Source organism: Acanthochromis polyacanthus, unplaced genomic scaffold, assembly GCF_021347895.1.
Source record: "Acanthochromis polyacanthus isolate Apoly-LR-REF ecotype Palm Island unplaced genomic scaffold, KAUST_Apoly_ChrSc contig30, whole genome shotgun sequence".
Lineage (NCBI taxonomy): Eukaryota > Metazoa > Chordata > Actinopteri > Pomacentridae > Acanthochromis > Acanthochromis polyacanthus.
The window spans coordinates 3,742-10,404 of record NW_026131318.1 but is presented as its reverse complement, the minus strand read 5'-3'; the positions used below and the strand labels follow the sequence as shown (position 1 = coordinate 10,404).

Sequence of the window (6,663 nt, the reverse complement as noted above, 5' to 3'; positions counted from 1 at the left end):
CATTGTTATTATTATTTCACAACAATTGGCACTAAATGTATGTTATTTTCACTGTATTTAAATCGGCAAAATATAGTTAATTTACAAATATTTGCTGTTAGCTACAAGAAAAAAATGTGTACAATGGGGATGGAAATCAAATAGTAAATGCTAATGGTAGTTTGCATGTTCTCCCTGTGCATGCGTGGGTTTTCTCCGGGCACTCCGGCTTCCTCCCACAGTCCAAAAATATGCTGAGGTTACTTAAAAATTCTCTATACACCGCTTTATCCTCACTCGGGTCGCGGGGGGTGCTGGAGCCGATCTCAGCTGACTCGGGGGAAGGCAGGGGACACCCTGGACAGGTCGCCAGTCTGTCGCAGGGCTACATATACAGACAAACAATATGAAATGAGTAGTACTGGGCCTGCACAAGGAACAATGGCTCCATTCACTCTGTGTACATCTGACTTCAAATACAGCACTGAGTCCTGCCACATTCAGAAATACTCTGATGACACTGGCAATTTAGAGTAATCAATTAACCTCAGCATATTTTTGGACTGTGGGAGGAAGCCAGAGTTGATTATTATTTCGGTTATTTTAATATAATTTTTATTTAAATACATCACAGATATTTCCTGTGGTTTCCATTATTTTTTAACCCATATTCACAGTGGTTTACTGTATTATTATTGTTAAAAATAGTGGAATAGTGTATTGTCCAAGTGAAAAAGAACAGCAAATATCTGTATTTATTTTGTCAAACATTATTATTATTATTATTATTATTATGTAGTAGTAGTAGTAGTATTTCAGAAAATATAATCTGTAATACAATAATTATTATTTTGGTTCTACTTTAATAGTATTATAATTTAAATACTTTACAGATATTTTAATCTATATTCACAGTTGTTTACTGTATTATTATTGTTAAAAGATCATTTTTGTAAAACAGATTTAGTGTTTTGCATTTTGATGCATGGTATTTATGGAATTTGGAGTTAAAATAAGTGAAATGATGGAGAAGTAAAACGAGGAGCATTCATGAGAGCTGGTTTGTGACGTTGCAGAGCTGTGTGAGTTTTTAGTCTCTGCTGACTAAAGATAAACAAAGTGAGGATTTTAGTTGAGAAGTTTTCTTTCTGGATTAGTCTCTGAGCAGAAATGTGAAGCATCTTCCTGAAACCCTGAAGCTGGAGTCGATCAGAGACTCGGGGTGCAGCAACATGTTCTCCTCTGAGTTCCTCTGAGGTTCTCCTGAGCGTCCCTCTTTGAGCAGCTTCACCTCTTTGCTCCAGTTTCCTGAGTCTGTGTTGAAATGTTGTTTTTGTTTCTGTTTCCAGCGGACGTCGGACCCCAGCGACTCTCCAAGGTACAGCACACCCTCACCTCCACCATGCGCTCCCTCCTCCTCCCCCCCTCCCTCCAAGCGTCCTCGCTTGTCTCCCTGCCCCTCTCCTCTCTCCTCTTCCTCCCCCTCTTCCTCCTCCCCCCTCCCTCCAAGCGTCCTCGCTCTTCTTCCCCCCTCTCTCCTCTCTCCTCTATTCTTTTTCCCTGCATCTTTTCCTCTTCCCACCCTGTCCCCTCCTCCCCCTCTTGCTCTGCTTTTTCTGCCCTCCCTCACTCCATCTCTCCTCCTCCTTCTCCTCCCCCCATCTCTCCTTCCTTTCCTCTTCACCTGCCCCTCCCTGAGGACTCCTCGTCCTCCTTCTCCTCCTCCGATTCTTTTTATTCTCCCATTCTTCTCCCACTCGTTCGTCCCTCCTCCCCCTCTCGCTCTTCTTCTCCCATTCCTCGGCCTGTCTCTCCTGACCCCTCCTCCTCCTCTTCCTTCTCCTCCTCTGAGTCTTTTTATTCTCCCATTCTTCTCCCACTCGTTCGTCCCTCCTCCCCCTCTCGCTCTTCTTCTCCCATTCCTCGGCCTCTCTCTCCTAACCCCTCCTCCTCCTCCTGATCTTCTCACTCTTCTTTTTCTAAAAAAAAAAAAAAAAACCCTCTTCTTTTTCGAAAAAAACTCTTCTTTTTCTCAAAAAAATTAAAAAAATTTTCTCAAAAAAAGAAAAAAATTTCTCAAAAACTCTTCTTTTTCTAAAAAAAACTCTTCTTTTTCTCAGAAAAATTTTCTTTTTCTAAAAAACAAAACAAAACAAAAACTCTTCTTTTTCTCCCTTCCCCCCTCTCTCCTATCTACTCCCCCTCCTCCCCCTCTCACCCTTCTTTTTCTCCCCTCCCTTGGAGTTGCAGGATATCGGAGGACTCTTCTTCCCCTCCAAGTTTTTCTGTTGAGGGACCTCCTGACAAACATACAGAATGCTGACAAACATGCAGGAGGTCCTCTCTTAGCATTTTTTTCTAACCAGTGTGCGAGTTTCTCTCCTCAGATGCCTCCTGCCTTACCTAAGAGGGCTGCTGGACTTCCTGCCAGCCAACCTCCAGGTAAGAAGGTTCACAAACCTTTCATTTCATTAAATTTACCCCGTTTTGTTTTAAACATTTTAGCTACGTGTGATTTTCTGGATGTGATCTGGTCAGTTTTTATTTGAATGAATCTCTTGTGATTATGTCTGATCAGATCTATTCCAACTTTATTTGGATGAATTTTCTTCGACTGTATTTTGTGTGATTCTGTCTGAGCTCGGTTCTTGTCGGTGGGACTCTTGTCAGGGTGCCCGTCAGAGGTGTGGGCGGATCTGGGGGGCATTGTGGGAAACCTCCTGTGGTGCCCCCCCTCACAGTGAAGCTCCGCTCTGTCAGAAGGTGAACAGGATGCAGACGGCATGTCACAGAGAAGCAACATGTGCGTCTGTATCCCACCCTGGACCCACAGTGGAGTCCACAGTGACAAGATCACAGTTCAGGAGAGTCACACTGGGATTAAAAGGGGTGGTTAAATGTGTTATTTAAGATAGTAAGTGTAGTGTGAGGGTGAAAGTCTCGCTGCCAGAGGGAAGTTTCCAGGAGAGGTACGTAAGGATCCCTGTGAATGCTGCTGCATGAAACGGTGAGTTTTGGATTTTGACTTTGCATTCATATATCTAATATTTTTGAAATCTCAACAATAACACACGTCGACAAGATTCTGCCGCGTTTTTCTTTTTGATTTCTTTCAGACTGATGATCCCGGGACCCAAGACCAAGACAAGGACGACCCCAAAGACGATTTGAAGACGAGTGACCGAGCCCCAATAGAGATGAAGCCAGAGACGACGACCGCCCTGTGAGGAGAAGAAACTTTGAGATTTTACCGGATGCACTGGTAATTTAAATGTGAAAAGAAAGAATGAGCCAACAGACACTGCAGGGATTTAGTATGTAGCACATCACAGTCTGACAAAATGTAGTGATGTCAGAATCAATTGAAAAATACATCTGTATCTCTCTCTTTTTTTTTAAAGAATTGGTGCTTCAACGACATCAAGCAGATTCAGACAGGATGGACCAGAGATGACGGGAGGCAGATCCAGGACCAGTGCATGACTCGTGAGACCATGCAATTAACACAAGGTAAGTTTATCAAATAGACTGGCTAATTAGAAACTTAATGTTAATATGAGTATGTGAAGTCATTTAGCTCAGATGTAATTATTTGTCTGAGTCAATTAAAGTTTTCTCTCTTTTTGCTGTCTTTAGAGCCATCTCTCCAAGACCCCCGATCTTATGAAAGATCAGATCAATAACCAAATGAAAAGGTGACTTTGAACACTAAAATGCACCATCTCTGCAGTTCACCTTTGTAATGTCTCTAAGTTCTGTTAGTTGTTCATCTCCCACCTGCCTCTCCCTCAGAGTTTCTATCTGAATTTTCAGAGTTCTTCACTAATTTAGTCTTAGTACAGACAGAGTCATTACAACAGGTGACTTAAATATCCGTGCAGATGCTGTGAATGACAGCTTTAACTGCATTTAGCTCATTGTTAGACTCAGTTTTTTCTCAAAATGTTCATTTTCCAACCCAGGCTGCTGGAGGATTTCGCATGATGTATTCCTCTCTCCTCTCTCCTCTCCTCTTTATGTCTTCAAACAGTTAGACGCCACCTTTGTATGTCACTGACTTTGTGTTTTGTCCTCTGCAGGTTTCTCTGGATCTGGAGCTGCATGTTTCTGATCTGCTGTCGTCGGCTTCAGCGACCTTCAACGTCTTCATGTTCTCTCCTTCCTCTCCACCCTCAACCCCACCAGAAGGTTTTTAAGCTTACCAACAACAGGAAGTTTTTTTCCTTCACACTGGGACCACATGGTTGATCTGATCAACTGCAAAAAGAGAGATCCTCAAATAAAAAACAAAGGAACACAACAGAACTCTGTTTGTTTTAAAGTGTAACATAATGCACCCTTCCTTTTATACTTATTTTTGGAGAGCATGTGTTATGGTTCTCAAACTAAATTAGTTTAAAAAATGTGCTTTCAAACCACTGGTTTCTCACAAACACCTGGACTCCATCTTAAAACTGCACAGCATTTGAACATACTGCTGGTTGAGTGTTTACTTGGAGTAAATACACTAACATTAACAGATTGTATCTGAAATTCAGTCATAATGTGCACCAACTAGTGTCTGTTGCGGTTGACAATAAAGTAGCTATTCTGTTCTATTCTGATTAATCCCTGCTCATGCTGCATCCTTGTCCTAGATTACAGGATGCATTCAGTCCCTGGATGTGTTCCAGGCAGAAAAGTTAGATTTGGTTACAATAGGAGGAGCAGTTTAAGTGTTTCGGTCTTGTAGATTGTTCCAGAATGAAAAGTGCAGATTTGAAATCCTCAGTGTGTGTGTGGTCAGTCATTAGAGATGCTCCAACCTGAGCTGTGCAACATAACCAACTATTATGCATTGTTGCCTGTTTTGGTTCTCCCTTGTGTCGTATGCTGTTCACTGCAATTCAACAGTTTCATTTATCAGACGCTTTTATCCAAAGCAGCGCATCTCAAGTAGATACAACACACAGTTGATGAACCTGAACACATCATCAGTGATGCTTCCTGGACTGTTTCGGCTCTTTCAACATCACACTCCATCACCCAGGACACCCAGGCAGAGTAGATCAGGTTGTGTCTAGGGGTCGCAGCGCCCCCAACAGGTAACTAGTACATAACACATTGACTTAAAGGGGAACTTCGTTTTTTTCAACCTGGGGTCTGTTTTCATATATCATTTCATACATGTGAGTGATGGAGAAATGAATTTTCGACATAGCTCCAGTATTTAGCCAGGAAGGCAGCTTAGCAGCTCAGCTAGCGCAAAGTATGGGGCAACTTGCGCCCCCCCGGATCAAAGTCCGCACTAACGTGCTTTTTCCCCCACACTGACCGGCTCGGATAGTCTCAATGAGTGTCCCACAACATACTAGAGATGAGAAGTGAACGAAAACCTCCACATTACCTGGCGATCGCTCTTTGTTGTGGTCTGTATCCAAATCTCAGGACGCTAGAAAGCAAATCTCATTAAAGTTTCCCTTTAATGTCTACCAAAGTCCAGATACTAATGTGCCTCAAATCTGACACGTGTTAGATTCATGTTTGAAACAATAATGCTCAGTTTGCACTGAATGTAATTCTGGGATTTTGCAGAAACATTCTTACACCTCATTCAGTCCTGTTTTCTGCCCACACCTGCTGGTTATCAGACTATTTCCTCTGACTTTAATAAACACCTGCAGCATCACACGTAGCAGCAAAAACCATCAGTTCTCTATGTGCATTTACACACGTGTCTAGGCAATGGTGACTTCTTTAGTGAAAGTGAGATGGAAGCTTCATGAAGCAGTGAACCACTTTGACAGAAGAGTGACATCTGCTGGCTCTGTGTCAGAACAGCATCTAAGTGGAAAAAACTTCTCCACAGTCAGAGGTGTTTGAAAGATCGAAAATAGAATGAACAAGAGTGGCGCGAAGAAAGCAAGAATTAAAAAGAGGAACGCTCTGGAAACACATGCAGCCAAATGTGCTGTCACTGTGGACTTTTTCACTAAAACGAGCTCGTGGTTTGAAACGACAAATGAGGACAATGAAACGGTACAACAAGATGTTGAGCTTTGCTTTCAAACCACCGTTCAAATTAATTATGAAGTCAGTGAATTGTGTTGCCTTGTGGCATATCTCATAATATTATATCATTTAAATAAAAATATGATGCCAGGCCACATAACTGGGAAACTTTGTCTTGTAGCCCCTCAGAGTCTAAAGAAATCCAGCACCAAGCAGCAGCCATGAGTCCAGAATGGTTCATTGAATCAAGATGAATGATATGAATATCCCTCCATTCTCTATACACTGCTTTATCCTCACTAGGGTCGCGGGGGGTGCTGGAGCCTATCCCAGCTGACTCGGGCGAAGGCAGGGGACACCCTGGACAGGTCGCCAGTCTGTCACAGGGCTACATACACAGACGAACAATCACACCTACGGGCAATTTAGAGAAATCAATTAACCTCAGCATATTTTTGGACTGTGGGAGGAAGCTGGAGTACCTGGAGAAAACCCACGCATGCACAGGGAGAACATGCAAACTCCATGCAGAAAGATCCCAGGAAGGCCAAGATGCAAACTGAGGATCTTCCAGCCACAAGGCAAAAGTGTTAACCACCAAGCCACAGTGCAGCCTCAAAGACGTAATCTGATATTCATAATTATGTTTTCACTTGTGTATGATCACCTGTAACTACAAACAGTTTTTTGTTA

General features: G+C 42.6%; 1 long non-coding RNA gene across 1 annotated transcript; it reads left to right on the top strand.

Moving 5' to 3' along the window:
• The first annotated feature begins 1,460 nt into the window (after positions 1 to 1,460).
• On the top strand, positions 1,461 to 4,587 carry LOC127532873 (uncharacterized). Its single transcript, XR_007940524.1, has 4 exons — positions 1,461 to 3,241; positions 3,381 to 3,489; positions 3,616 to 3,674; positions 4,059 to 4,587. It is a non-coding gene; the product is annotated as an uncharacterized LOC127532873 (long non-coding RNA).
• The last annotated feature ends 2,076 nt before the right edge of the window (positions 4,588 to 6,663 follow it).